Raw genomic sequence first — 13,330 nt, forward strand, 5'->3', positions numbered from 1 at the left:
GAATGTATGTGCTTGTGTGCGTGTGCGAGAGAGTGTAAGTGTGAGTATGTGGAAGGGTGAGAGTGTGTCTATATAAGACACATACAGATACAGCAGATCCCTCTCCCCTCAGGCTCTCACTCCATGGTTTCAGAGATTCGCCTCTCTGCACCTCTGCTTCACTTGTTCATGTTGCAGACCCAGATGGTGTAGGTTAAGTCCCCATGCTCCGTCCAGAATTGAGTTACAAAATCCCCATTTTCCCGTGAATGTCTGAGGCAGATTATAGCACAACATCAAGCAAACCATCCCAAGCAATCCATTCACATTTCAATAACAAGAGTCAGTCAGAAGCCCCTCAGCTACAATTAGATGCCTTATCTTATACAATAATACTTGGGGGTCTACCCCTGTTATTGACCGCACGATCAGCGGAGAGGGACTAACAAAGGGGTTCAAAGGACTGGAACAGAACAAGTTTCAAAGATGTGACTCAGATACAATGACCAGGGAAAGATACAGAGGTTCAGGGATACCCATGAAAAGATAGAAACACGCAATTCACTAATTGAGGACATGTGGAAGTATAGCGGATAAAAAAGGCAGAGGTGTTACGCTTTGGACGAGTTAATACAAAAGAATGAGAACATTGTAAAAATGCATTGCCAGGGCATCTGATATGGCACGTTACATCACATTCTGAAACTGTCACACAGAACCTGCCCAGGAAGTAGAAACTGAGACAAGGTAACAGACAAGCACAGAGAGGAGTGCAGACAGTGCTAGTACATTAGTCAGTAAACCAAGCTGTGTGTCCAACATTGGGTGTATTGCAAACCTTTGTCAGTATATTGCTGTGATACGTGGACAACATATCTGCCAAACATGAGAAGATTTGCAGCCCATACTGCGAATGACAGTAATTGGGTATCCCACAAATTTATGTCTGTATCCGTATGTACCAGCTCACGTAAAGGTGTTTTATGCATCTGTATCTGAGGCGGTGGTAGATGTGAAAGTCATTGTCGGGCAATGTACACCAATGGAGGAAATCATTTTTAATATGAGTAACTGGCAAGTGTTTGGGTAATGGACACCGTGTCGTGTTTGTGAATATTAAAATAATGGCATTACGAGTCCCATTAGCAATATAAATCACTGCGCACAAGAATAATGATTGTATCAAATTTCGGTGTGATTTCAGATACGAGCCATGCAGTGTCAACCCATATTTGCTTCTGCAGGTTTGATGCTGGAATTGTCAGTAGCAGATTATTGACATCAGTAAGACTGTATTTTAATAGGTCAAGGTTCCAGATGGGCAGAGCCAGTGAAATGTATTCTGGAGTTGTTTGAATGACAATTATAATGGTCAGTTATGGTGGCAGGAATCCATTCATGGCCAAAGCGATCACCACAGCTTTACTTTTCTCTTTCAGGCTCAGATAATAGCTCGAAATTGGATGTAGTGAGAGGAATGAAATGAGGTTCGTAATCAGAATAGGAGAGAGTAATCTCCACACTATCAATATTCAAAGAGCAAGGCAGTGATACAATGAACCGTAGTTCACAGGTGAAACTGAATACGTCAAAATAGCGGCAACAAGGGACTCTGCCAGAAGAAAAGAGGGAGAGAGTGCATCAACAAGTTGACTAATGTAGATATTAGAGGTTTGTGGGGTGAATATCTGGAATCAGACTCTCAGCTGGTACAATCGCAGGAGCAAGGAGAGTGCAGTAAATGAAAATAACAATATTGTGTTCACAAACGGTGAATGTAATTAAAAACTGAAAAGTAAGACTTACCAGGGACACCAACGATAGCCAGGATTGGATAATAAATATATTGAACAATGTAAAGTACATATGCAATCCGCCCAGACAATGGCAAATAATCGTAATATGTAGATAGAGCCCAAATATTCCAAGATAAATCCCTGTCCACTGTTGGAACATTTCGGTATAATGTACTCAGATTCTGATCCATTGTTGGAACAATCCAGTATAATGCTGTCGGATTCTAATCTTCCCCACTCTCAGGGACTGCTGATTCCTGCTAGTGCTTTAGTGGCTCTCACTCATGTTTTGGTATAAGACAGTGAATGGAGCGCACTTTTCATTAAAAGATGTAAACTCTCCACTGGGATAATTTGAATCCATGGTGGCTTTCAGTAATCACAGTCACTGTGCATACAGTTTCAGTTAACCCCTTCCTTTCGTCACTTTTCATGTCCAAATAAAAGGGAACATTTACTCCGGCGGTATGGATGGAAGCGATGATAGTTTGTGAAGGATGGACCATAAATCTTTCAATGTTTTGAACCCTTCTTTCTTGTATGTGAGAACGGTGATAGGCACTTCAGAGTTGTGGGGAAATTAATAGAGATCATAAATTAGGGGATCTATCTATATGGCGTATTGACATTATGTCATGCTGCACCTATTGGGAAGTGCCCTGTTTTCAAATCGAGTCGTAACATTTAGATACCATTTAGAACGTTGGTTGGGCTTCGACGGAACGTCACCATGTTTCTGTAAGTAACTGACAGGAGGAGACCATTCGCCTTTTGTTCATGTTACACGAAGTCTTGAGCTTGTTATGCAGTAACTGTTAGTTCCAAAAGAGATATGGAGAAGAATTGTCCTGACATATATATAAAAATTTCCAAATTTGTTAAGGCCAATAATGCACGTTTCAGAGAAGCACTTTGAAAAACTAATTAGGTGAGATTATTCGCTGAGTAGTGGGATACATTCAGAAACGAGATTACAAAGGCTACCAGCAATATATTCCTGCCCATGAGGAGGTAAATGTTGGAAGTTGTGAGGTATTTTGGATGGCTAGAAGTAGAGGGTCTGGTCAAGAAACAGAAGAACGCATATGATAGGTTTGGAGAGCAGTGATGACGTGAATCCATTGAGGAGTACAATGAAAACGGGTTCATACGCAAAAGGGAAATCAGGTGGGTAAAATGGGGACAAGAGAAAGTTTCAGTAAATGGGCTCAGGGAGAATCCAAAGGGATTCTACAAATGCAGTAAGGCCAAGAGAGTAATTGAGGAGAGAACAACAAAACCACCTTCCGTTGAACCACAGATGTTCGGTGAGATACTATATGAATCCTTCATATCAATATTTGTTGTGGAGAAGCTTATGGAATCTAGAGAAATTGTGGAAATAAATAGTTATACCTTGGGTAGTGTTTATACAGGAGAAGAGGAATAATAAAGGTATTAAAATATACAAAGGCGGATATAGCCCGGGGACCTGATTCGTTGTAACTCTAAACTCCTTGGAATGCTAAGGAACCGATTATTTGGGCATCTTAATGAGATATCTGCATCATGTATAGCCACAGAATCGGTGCCAGAAGATTGGAGGTTGGCTAATGTTGTACCATTATTTCGGAAAGGTGATAAGGAAACGTCAGGGAGTAACACACCAGTGACTCTGACGTCAGTGTGGGAAAGCTCTTGGAATATATTCTGAGGGACTGGAATTACTTGTATTTGGAAAACAAAGGACTGAGTAGAGGTAGACAACAGGGTTTTTTTGCGTGTGAAATCGTGTGTCATGAAGTTCATTGATTTTTTAAAAAGAAATTATGAGGAAAATTAATGAAGGCGCAGCAAAGGATGTTGGCAACATGGAACTCAGTAAGGTGTTCTTCAGCTTTCGATATGATAGTCAGTTAGGAAAGTTAGATCATATGGAATCCGTGGAGAACTGGATGTCATTAGATTGAAGGTAAGAAACGAAGGTGATGGTGGAGAGTTGATGACAATGAAGGTCAACACACCATTTATCATCCTTGTTGCTTTCTTTTCCTGCAAGTTTGCTTTCACTGACTGGTGATAAGGATATCCAGATCTTTTTCAATGTTCCAGCTACCCACATTGTGGGTTTGTGTGCATTGCTCAGCGTGCCAAAGTCATTCCCATATTGATGTCCAGCTTAAGAGCATACTGTCCTGCATTGACCTCAGAGGTCTGCGTTGAAGAAAACAATAAAAGGAAAATAAATGGTTTCATAGCTCAATATTTTTCAAACAATCCTTTTACAAATGTCGGCTGCTGTTCTCTATGTATCGCCAAAGTGCACAAAGTACAAATCGCCCTTTTTCTGCCATGTATTTCCCGATTTACTCTACTTGTCTCAAACACCTTGGAGTGTTTTTTTTTAAATCTACTCCTCATCTACTCATAACCTGACATTGTTTAGTGAGATCGGCAGGCTTGGAAAAATTACAATTGAAACCTCAACAAATTGTTAGATATGCATCTAGACAGCTGGGGCCAAATAACCAAACCATGCAATACCACAGAAGCCTTCTGATCCAAAAAAGTATTTCTTTCTGTCAGAACTCCCATTCTTATAACATGCTAATATATTATCCTCAATTTGATTTTGCTCACTGAGCTTCGGTTTATTGATTTTTTTCTGATAACCCAATGCATTGAATCGATTGTTTCTACAAACTTTACCTAACAGTGAATTTCTCATACATGATTCCAATTCCATAAATTTATCTTGGCTTTCAGTCCCAATAATTTCTCTAAAACCACTTCTTTCCTAATTACATTTTTTGTTCTCACCAGACTTAGAATTTCGAGCGTTACTGCATTTCTTTTTTGCGGTGTTTCTGCCCAGGGAGCCCCAGGCAGGCGACCTGGATTTGTTTACGAAGGATCAAGCAGAATTAATGTTTCTGCTTCGGTTTGAGACAGTAACTTGCAACTCGATGTAAAATACTTGGATTTGACAAGAGAGCACAGAAATCAACTAGGCTCAGGTGAATGAAACAAACAACCAAGAGAAATGCAAAGCAAGCATTTGGGGGCAGCAACAATACAGAGGAATACACAGTAAATGAGAGGATTGACAGTGTGTGCCGATTCCAGAAGGTAAAAGAACACTTCAATAATATCTTTCAGTGAGAGAATGGCTTCATTTCCTCTATCAGCCTGCGGACTGTGTGCAATTCTGGTCACCCTGTCGCATGGAATGATGGAATTGAACTGGAGAGAGAACAGAGGACATACGTTACTCTGTGAAAGTGAAAGTGCAGTTACGAGGAATGTTTGATGCAGAGGATGCTGAGAGGAGATTTGATCATCAATACTGATCAACGTGGTGACCTCAGCAGTGTTCTGCATATCTTCAGCATGACATCTCAATTCTGACTCTCAACGTTTTGATTGTGACATCTCGGAAGGAGAAAGTGGGCACTACAAATGCTGGAGATCAGAGTCAAGGTTAGAGTGGTGCTGGAAAAGCACAGCAGGTCAAGCAGCATCCGAGGAGCAGGAAAATCGATGTTTCGGACAAAAGCACTTCATTTGGGATGGGGAGTCTCTTTTTGTTCTCTTCCTCTTTGGTGAATATTATACCAGTAAGTATGTTGTTCATGAGTTTGCAGGTGTCTTCGAATTCGTTCCATTTCACGACGATAAAACGTGTCATCTAAACACTGGATGCAAGGATTGGTTTGGAACATGTGAAGGGCTGTTTGTGAGAATCTCCCGATAACTGCTTCTGCTAATAACCCTGGTATTGGGAACCTCATGCGTGTCCCGTTGATTTGTTTGTATGTCTGGTCGTTGAAAGTGAAGTGGGCAGTGAGCCCCAGGATTACTACCTTGAAGATGCTGTACTTGCTGATGGAGTTGGTGCTGTCTGTTACATGCATCCTTCGTTCCGTCTCGTAGTGCAGTCAGTGTTTCTTTGGCCAGGCTGATATTAATTGATTTCGTTCCGTTGAAGGTAACCATGACTTCGTCTTCCCCTAGCTTGGTGCATGGGTGATGTTCAAGAATTGTTGGTTGGAGTGGATGGAGTAGCATCAGGCTTCTAAAACCTGTTCCAGTTTTTGGTGAATCTTCTTTGCTCGTCTGTATGCCGGTGTGTTAATGAGTGGCACTGTGGGTCTAAATGCACCCCCCACCCCCCAGTTGGTCTACCTTTGGTAATTCGTAGAAAAGTGATGAGTTGTATGCACCAGGTTTCATTCTTGAGCCGTCAGTGTTGTTCATTTCGCCTGCTTTGTGGAGTTTCTGCAGTCCGCTGTAATCCGGTTCTCTTGTTGTGAAGTCAGGTCCATTTCCACCTGTCGAAAGGTGTCAGTGTTTGCGAGTAGTGAGTTTGCCTTTTCAATGTTTTGTGTTCTGTTTGGGATGACGGCCATGTATCCTTTTTCAGTCGGTAGGATTACAATATTTTGTACATTTTCTGAGTCCTTCCAGGGCTTTCCTTTCCTGGGTATTAAGGATGTGTTCCCTTCTTTCCTCCTGTTTCGTGTTGGTGCGGCTGTCTGTCTGATGGCCTGCTGGGTTTCTTCCATAAGTCCATTCCCTTTTGGTTTGGTTTCCAGTGCTAATTGAAGTTGTTTTTGTCCGCAAAACTGTAGTTGCCGTTCATCCCTCTGACTAAAAACTGCATCGGTTACATAGGCAGGACACTAATCACCAGGATGCACGAGCACTAAATAGCCACTCAAAGGAATGAACAACTATCGCCACTATCTTTACGGTCATGCACACAGGGACACCACTTCGACTGGAACAATGCAATCACCCTAGTGCGAGCTCAACAAATGACACGTCGTGGATTTCCTGTTTATCGATGAGACTCCCAGTTTTTGTGAAGTCTCTTTAGTTGGGCATTTCCTGCGTAAGTACTGGAGACGGCAAAATAGAAAGAATCGGAAAATAGAGTGATGCAGTGAGTTTTACACTTGGAGAATGGTACTGAGGCCCATAGAGACCTGATAACTCTCAGTCTCCGCCGTGGCCTATGATAACTCATCTCTCTGGAGCGGAAAATTCTCTTCACTCAGGATCTGGAGTAACTGCAAAAGGTGAAGGCAGAGTCAAGTAGACACATGTAATGAGGGATACCACATGAAGAGATACCTGGTGATAGCACCAGAGTTCAGGAAGGTATCAGTATCAAACAATGGCCACGAAGAAGGTGGTAGAATTGTATTAGTGCTCAGGAGTGAGTGAGCTATTAATGGTCAGACGATGGCCTAATATTATTCATAAGACAGTTCAGCAAGGGATATCCATCTTATAGATTAATATCTTTCAGGGAAGGAAATCTGTTATCAGCAGCTGTCTGGCGTAGATATCATCCAGACCAAGAGCAAAGTGTTTGAGTCACAACTGATCTCTGAACTGGTCTAGCAAGCTACTCAGTTAAAGGCCAGCTCGGGGAAGAAACACTGCACAGCGATAAAAAAGGTACATTACACGAGTCAAATGAACATAACCATAATGGGACTACTGTCCTGGCCAATCCCTTCGGTATGTCCATGGAAAGGTATTGAAACAGTCAGAGAAAACGCAGAGACAGTGTTCAGGGGAAAGGAGCTTTCAAAATTCAAAGACAATGAATTAAGTATCGGAACAGCATTGGAGATATGACTGAAGATAAGGAGAAAGGAACAGGAAGGGACAGAGTTGAACTAAAACTTTACATCATCTAATAGGTTAGTTAGGGCAAATGGTGAGAACACGTAAATTATAATGTTCTTTTTCGGAAAGGGCAAATTATCTGAAATAAGGTAGATGGTAGAAGAGTGAATAAATTGTAGAACATAAATATTCCACAGTACACAACCGTCCGAAGACCCAGGCAGAATGGCATAGCAGAGCGTCGAAGCCTGACAAAGGCATTACAAAGAAAGCAATTGGCCTCAGATTATTCCTTTGAATCCGCCTGAATTTTAGGTGTAACTTGTCAAAAGCACAAGCAGGAGAATGACTTTTCGGCTTCTGAACAACATTTAATTTACCATCAAGGCATTAAACATGAAGTATTAGAATTTGTAACAAATGCATTGTAATAGTTTTGGGAGACAACAATCCTTCTACAGTCTGCGACAGTCACACGGGCAAAAGTGATTTTAAACAGGAGTTTGGAGAATGCTTTTTGGCAATATTTCTTTGAATAACGAATAATGCAAATCGTTATTAACATAGCTCTCTCAGATCGATGAGGAGATGAAGGTGAGGGCAAGAGAGATATCACACTGAGCGATCCTCAGGGAAATTGTAATATATTAGAATTCAAAGAGATTATGTTTTTTTAAAAAATGAGCAGTAGGCACAGCTGATAATGATAAACAAAGCCGATTACATGAGTTTGAGTGCAATGTGTTGCTGGAAATGAACAATGGAAAAATTCGAAGGAACTCTGTAAAATATTCAACAAAAAGACAAACATTCAGCGAGACATTTCCAATTGTGCTTCACGGAGGATGGAAAGGATCAGATTTAATTAAGAATGAACATAGAACAATACAGCACAGAACAGGCCCTTCGGCCCACGATGTTGTGCCGAACTTCTATCCTAGATTAAGCTACCATCCATGTACCTATCCAAATGCCACTTAAAAGTCGCCAATGATTCTGACTCTACCACTCCCACGGGCAGCGCATTCCATGCCCCCACCACTCTCTGGGTAAAGAACCCGCCCCTGACATCTCCCCTATAGCTGCCACCCTTCACCTTAAATTTATGTCCCCTTGTAACACTCTGTTGTACCCGGGGAGAAAGTTTCTGACTGTCTACTCTATCTATTCCTCTGATCATCTTATAAACCTCTATCAAGTCACCCCTCAACCTTCGCCGTTCCAACGAGAAAAGGCCGAGAACTCTCAACCTATCCTCGTACGACCTATTCTCCATTCCAGGCAACATCCTGGTCAATCTTCTCTGCACCCTCTCCAAAGCTTCCACAATTTTCCTAAAGTGAGGCGACCAGAACTGCACACAGTACTCCAAATGTGGCCTAACCAAAGTCCTGTACACCTGCAACATCACTTCACGACTCTTGAATTCAATCCCTCTGCTAATGAACGATAATACACCATAGGCCTTCTTACAAACTCTATCCACCTGAGTGGCAACTTTCAAAGATCTATGTACATAGACCCCGAGATCCCTCTGTTCCTCCACCTGACCAAGAACCCTACCATTAACCCTGTATTCCGCATTCTTATTTGTTCTTCCAAAATGGACAACCTCACACTTTGCAGGGTTGAATTCCATCTGCCACTCCTCAGCCCAGCTTTGCATCATATCTAAGTCCCTTTGCAAACGACAAATGCCCTCCACACTGTCCACAACTCCACCTATCTTCGTATCATCTGCAAATTTACTGACCCACCCTTCGACTCCCTCATCCAAGTCATTAATAAAAATTACAAACAGCAGAGGACCCAGAACTGTTCCCTGCGGAACTCCACTTGTAACTGGGCTCCAGGCTGAATATTTACCATCTACCACCACTCTCTGACTTCGACCGGTTAGCCAGTTTTCTATCCAATTGGCCAAATTTCCCTCTATCCCATGCCTCCTGACTTTCCGCATAAGCCTACCATGGGGAGCCTAATCAAATGCCTTACTAAAATCCATGTTCACTACATCCACTGCTCTACTCTCATCCACATGCTTGGTCACTTCCTCGAAGAATTCATATGCTTGGTCACCTCCTCGAAGACCTACCCTTCACAAATCCGTGCTGGATGTCCCTAATCAAGCAGTGTCTTTCCAGATACTTATAAATCCTATCCCTCAGTACCCTTTCCATTACTTTGCCTACCACAGAAGTAAGACTAACTGGCCTGTAATTCCCGGGGTTATCCCTATTCCCTTTTTTGAACAAGGGCACAACATTCGCTACTCTCAAGTCCCCTGGTACCACCCCCGTTGCCAGTGAAGACGAGAAGATCATTGCCAACGGTACTGCAATTTCCTCTCTTGCTTCCCACATAATCCTCGGATATATCCCGTCAGGCCCGGGGGACTTGTCTATCCTCAAGTTGTTCAAAATGTCCAACACATCTTCCTTCCTCACAAGTATCTCTTCAAGCTTACCAGTCCGTTTCACACTCTCCTCTTCAACACTATGGTCCCTCTCGTTCGTAAATACTGAAGAGAAGTACTTATTCAAGACCTCTCCTATCTCTTCCGACTCAATACACAGTCTCCCACTACTGTCCTTGATCGGACCTACCCTCGTTCTCGTTATTCTCAGGTTTCTCACATATGCATAAAATGCCTTGGGTTTATCCTTGATCCTATCTGCCAAGGATTTTTCATGCCCTCTCTTAGCTCTCCTAATCCCTTTCTTCAGGTCCCTTCTGGCTATCCTGTATCCCTCCACTGCTCTGTCTGAACCCTGTTTCCTCAACCTTATGGAAGCCTCCTTCTTCCTCTTTACTAGACATTCAACCCCCCTCGTCAACCAAGGCTCCCTCACACGACCATTTCTTTCCCGCCTGATAGGTACATACATATCAAGGACACGTCGTATCTGCTCCTTGAAAAAGTTCCACATTTCCACCACATCCTTCCCTGACAGCCTATGCTCCCAACTTATGCTCATCAAATCCTGTCTTACAGCATCGTAATTTCCCGTCCCCCAATTGTAAAATCTACCTTGTTGTGCACACCTATCTCTCTCCATAACCAAGGTAAAAGTCACAGAATTGTGGTCATCATCACCAAAATGTTCACCCACTAACAAGCCCATCACTTATCCCGGTTCATTACCGAGTACCAAATCCAATATGGCCTCCCCTCTGGTTGGGCAATCGACATACTGAGTTAGAAAAGCTTCCTGGACACACTGCACAAACACCGCCCCGTCCAATCTACGTGATCTAAAGCGCTTCCAATCAATATTTGGGAAGTTGAAGTCGCCCATGACTACGACCCTGTGGCTTCTGCACCATTCCAAAATCTGTTTCCCAATCTGTTTCTCCACATCTCTGCTGCTATTGGGGGGCCTATAGTAAACACCCAAGAAAGTGACAGCACCTTTCCTATTTCTGACTTCAGCCCATACTACCTCCAAAGGCAGATCCCCCTCAAACTTCCTTTCTGCAGCCGTTATGCCATTTCTAATTAGCAATGCCACCCCCCTCCTTTTTTACCACTCTCCCTAATCTTACTGAAATATCTGGAAACTGGAACCTCCAACAGCCTCCCCCAATGCTTCGAAGACAGGAAAATACGAACAGTTCTGAAGAAACCAACGGTTCAGAAATATGGAAGTATTTGTTAAGGGAATAGGAGAGTAGTGGGAAGGGAAATCATTGTCAGATTTTAATAAGAAGATTAAAATCTTCTCATTAAAGAAGATTTTAATGAGAGGGTTCAGGGCAATGGAGGTGTTGAGAGTGTTATTGACCGTGGAAAGGTCCTGAAGAATGTTATAGCAGTAAGTATTTCTGCAGCTGGAGGAGTTTGCAGCGGTAGCAACGGACGAATGCCTTTTAATTTATGCATTCATTGTCTGAGGATATCACTGATTGGACCAGCATACATTGCCCACTGCTAATTGCACAGAGGTCGCTCAGAGTCAGCCATATTGCTGTGGGTCTGGGGTTACATGTGATGTACAACAGGTAAGAAAGTCAGATGTCCTTCCCTAAAGGACCATAAATGAACCAGCTGAGTTTTTGTTTTCCCAGATAATTAACAATTATTTAATAGTGTTCTCACTAATGTCTTGTATAGCCACAACATGACATCCCAACTCCTATTCTCAATGCTTGACCAATAAAGGAAAGCATCCAAAATACCTGCTTCACCCGCCTGTCTCACTGTCACTCAACCTCAAAGAACTGTGTCGTTGCATTCCTTGGTCTCTCTGTTTGACGACAATACCCAGAGTACGAACATTAAGAAGACAAGTCCCGCCCTGGTTTGTCTTCGCACAATGCGACGTCATTGAGTTCTCCGCCGGCTATACCTCAACACGAGGTCAGCTGTATTGTTGATCCCGTTGTACTCGTAGATAATCCATTTAACTGTCCACTTTACCACCAATGTCAATTGCAAAACATGACTTCTGTACTCTCATACAAATCGTTTATATAAATGATGCACAACAGTGGAAATAGTATCGAACCTCACGGTTCACTGTTGATCATAGGCCTGCACTCTGAGCACAACCCACTCTGAACACGCACTGTCTTCGAACGTCAATCACATTTTTTATCCAGTTGGTGAGCACTCCCTGGTCCTGTGTGATCTAATCTTATTAACCTGTCTGGGGTGGGGGGTGGGTGTGGTGGCTGGGTGGTGGTGGTAGTAAACAAAGAAATAATTAACGTCTGTAAAAAGAGTATCATGGGGAATTTTTATGTATATGTAAACCTGGTGAACCAGCTCGGTCAGAGTCGACTTGAGGAGGAGTTCGTTCAGTTTTTCCGTCATAGTTGGCTTGTACAGTATGGAATTGTGCCAATGAGGGAGCAAGCTATCCTAGACCTTATCCTGCGTAATGAGGCATGAATAATTAATGGCCTTGTGGTTAGAAATCTTCTTGGAACGAGTGATCACCGTATCACTTAGAGTAAAAGATCAATTTAGAGTAAAAGTGGAGTGTGTGAAAATAAAATCCAATATCACGGCCCTGTTCTTAAACACGGGAGACTACAATAGAATGAGTGAGGACGTGGCTCAAATAGACTGGATGCAAAGATTTTAATGTGTATATGTTGACGAGCATCGGAGGACATTTCAAGCATTTCTTTTCTCAATGTCCTCAGCAAAAACATATTCCAGCGAAAAGGAAGGACTGTAAGAAAATGGGGTATTCTGAAAAGTGTATCTATTGAAGTAAGGGAGACTCATAATTTGAAAGAGAAAAGATGCAACGTTTCCAGAAACACAGTGAACGAGAAGATTGGGAACACTTTAAAGGTCAACAGAAAGCTACTAAAACCTATAAAGAATAATAAGGTAAAACGTGAAGAAAAAGACAGTTCGCAAAATTTTCTGTAATTATATATAACTCAAAAGAGAGGCGAAATTAAACGTTAGTCATTTAGATGATCAGAAGGAACATTTACTTATGGATCACGATAAAATAGTTGAGGCATTTCGTTATGGAACATGATAAAATGGCTGAAGCATTGAACAGGTATTTTTTACCGGTCTTCACAGTGGAAGACCCGAATAACATGACAGTAATCGATAAGAGACGAATGTAGGTAAGGAAAGTGTTGCTCGGAAAGCTGGAGCTTCCAAACAAAACTGTTGAAATATAACCTGGTTTTGTGTGAAGTTTAACTTTGTCCAACCCAGTCCAACACCAGGATCTTCAAAGTTTGATAGGAGTAGCAGTAGAAAGGATTATTACTTGAATGGCAAAAAGTTGCAGCACGCTGCTGTGCAGAGGGATCTGGGTGTACTTGTCCATGAGTCACAGAAGGTTCATCTGAAGGTGAAACAACTAATTAGGAAGGCAAATAAAATTTTGTCCTTCATTGGTCTGAAGGGATTGAGTTTAAAATCAGAGATTTTTATGTTTGCCGAGAGGTCCGGGAGGAAC

Source organism: Chiloscyllium punctatum, chromosome 35, assembly GCF_047496795.1.
Source record: "Chiloscyllium punctatum isolate Juve2018m chromosome 35, sChiPun1.3, whole genome shotgun sequence".
Classification (NCBI taxonomy): domain Eukaryota; kingdom Metazoa; phylum Chordata; class Chondrichthyes; order Orectolobiformes; family Hemiscylliidae; genus Chiloscyllium; species Chiloscyllium punctatum.